At 37.5% G+C, this 2,406-nt stretch overlaps 1 long non-coding RNA gene across 2 annotated transcripts; it reads right to left on the bottom strand.

Annotated features, from left to right (window-relative positions):
* Nucleotides 1-490: 490 nt before the first annotated feature.
* On the bottom strand, nucleotides 491-2,161 carry LOC109164634. Of its 2 annotated transcripts, none has more exons than XR_002051432.1 (2): nucleotides 1,771-2,161; nucleotides 491-1,699 (listed from the first exon to the last, which is right to left on the bottom strand). It is a non-coding gene; the product is annotated as an uncharacterized LOC109164634 (long non-coding RNA). The 2 variants fall into 2 exon arrangements; XR_002051433.1 differs by having other exon boundaries at nucleotides 491-1,672; nucleotides 1,771-2,158.
* Nucleotides 2,162-2,406: the final 245 nt, after the last annotated feature.

The following is a 2,406-nucleotide window of genomic DNA, read 5'->3' as shown; positions in this document are numbered from 1 at the left end:
AAATTACTGTGACTCAGTGGTTCAGCAGACATGGCTAAATGTCAGTGCGCACAAGGAATCTGTTCAGTGTTCAGTATGTCAGTGCACACAAGGAATGCCACTCCTAAGATTCAAATATCAAACATTGATCTCTTATCCCAAATACTGCCTACTGAACCAGGCTACGAGCGCAAAATTATTATTTGACATGATGCATTATGATTTATTATTTGTAGTTAATCTTATATCAAATGTGAGTTTTACTGTTATAATATACACATACATTAATCCAGGTAAAAGGTGAACATGTATTGTTCTATCCCGTTGTACTGTGCCTTAGCCCTTATGTTGATAATATACATGTGCATTCATCATGCATGTTTGAATTCGAGACATTATTTAAATGAAACATCTTGAGAAGGGTTTCAAACCCTATCAACAGCTATATATAAATAAGGTATGTATTTGATCCAAGTTTATAGGGCATTATATTATGTTGAAGGTTTAAAAATTGTTACTTGTAAAGTGAGTAAAAAAAGATTAAAATAAAATAACACAATAAGTACAATTTCACTAAACAAGATGCATAATGCTTGCCAACATTGTAAAAGCTGTGCATGAAATGGGGGCTTCAATTTCCCAAGAGAATATATCCTACCCAATATTATATTGATGCATAGATAGATGAGCAAAGATTTAGGCTTCTGCTAGCTAGCTTATCACATCATTGAGAAATGATAACCTCTGATCTTCATTCCTATGAACAAGTTAGGGTTAAGTTGCTTCAACATCTCAACTTGTCATAATAATCTTTCCAGGCTGTTTGATTATTCTCTGAAAACTTCCTTCAAGCAATGGAGAAATCACACGCAAGCCCAGAAGCTGGAAATGATGGCAGTATGAACATATCCAGCTACCCTTACCTCGAATGCATAAAACATGTATAGATAAATTAAATCAAGAAATCTAAGCACAAATATATGCTGTGTGAAGTTACCATGTCACTGATCTGCAAATCTGCAGCAAGAATATCCCAGAAAAGAACTGCAGATCTTTCAAGAAAGAAAGGGAAAAAGGGTTAAAATCATGTTTTTTGTTTGATAAATTAGGTTTCTCAGCTTAGGTCAGACTAATTCTGAGTCTCCCGAACCCCTGTCTGAAGGAGGTAAATCGCGAATCGCGCACAACTCTGGAGCATAGTTTTAGGGTGATCGAGAGTTACCCGGAGGAAAATCATGTTTTGGGAGGGAGGAAAATGATCAGTTTTCAGTGAAGAAACTATAGATCTGTTACACTGATCTGCAGATCTGTTACTTTGATTTGGAAACCTTTATGGATTTGCAGGGAGAGTGGAGATTCAGTGTGGTTTTTATCATGACTTTTGCAAAGAAAGTGAAACCCTAAGAAGCTAAGCCATGGAAGAGGTAGTGGTAATGATTACTACTTACAAAGTCAATCAATAAGGCACTGGAGAGGTTCTGGAAACAAACAAGAGAGATTCTTGAACCCATCATGAGAGAAATCATCAGCATCACAAAAAAAAAAAAAGATTTGTTCTTTTAAAGACTGACAATACTACACTACAAGAGAGTAATTATGAAACTTTTTACCCTTTTCTGCAAAAGCAAAGTCAAAAACCATCATCATTACACCAATCTGCAATTGTCCACCACCCACATTCTTCATATTTTACCTGACCACAACAACAATATCCACAAAACTAACCACAAAAGAAAGGAAAAAAAAATCAGTAAAGCAACAAACTTTTTCACAAGATCCATCTAGTATTACCAGATTTGAGAGAGAAAGGGTAGGTTAAATCATCAAAGGGAAGCAGAAAATTGGGGGGAATGAAGCCTGGTCCGACGACACTAACACATGATCCATGATGAACTATTACCCAGAATTTAGAAGGAAAAAAAGAAGAGATTTGGGTACATGGATCTAGTTGGTGGCCTCGAGCCAGACAACATTCCCCTCAATCAAGAACAAAGCTTCCTCCTTTTCTTCTCCTTCTTCCATGGGGTGTGAATGTGAAGGAGGATGAGGGAGAGGAGAGATTTGTGAGGGGAAGAGAAGAGAAGAAATGGGAATCTGGGAAGGATGGGAGATGGGAGAAGATGATAAATATAGATAGGATGGGGGAAAATATATTGAAAGAAAGAGGGGTGAAAAAGGACAAACAGAGTCATTAAAGCAGGGCAGCAAACACCATGCCGTGACCCTACACTACAGCTTAATTGGCTCCAGAAATGACCACGACCCACCCACCCACCTCTCCCCCCCTACCTATGCCCACCCTAACCTCCTCAACCCTACCTAACTTAACCTAAAATCTCTCTCCCTGTCATGTGTTTTCCGGATAAAGGATAAATGGACTCAAACTTTTTCTATATACCTTAAATTCATTGGAAAAAAAAAAAATGA

Source organism: Ipomoea nil, unplaced genomic scaffold (assembly GCF_001879475.1).
Source record: "Ipomoea nil cultivar Tokyo-kokei standard unplaced genomic scaffold, Asagao_1.1 scaffold3069, whole genome shotgun sequence".
In the NCBI taxonomy this organism is placed as follows: Eukaryota; Viridiplantae; Streptophyta; class Magnoliopsida; order Solanales; family Convolvulaceae; genus Ipomoea; species Ipomoea nil.
The sequence above is the reverse complement of the archived record's forward strand: the minus strand, read 5'-3'. Positions and strand labels throughout refer to the sequence as shown.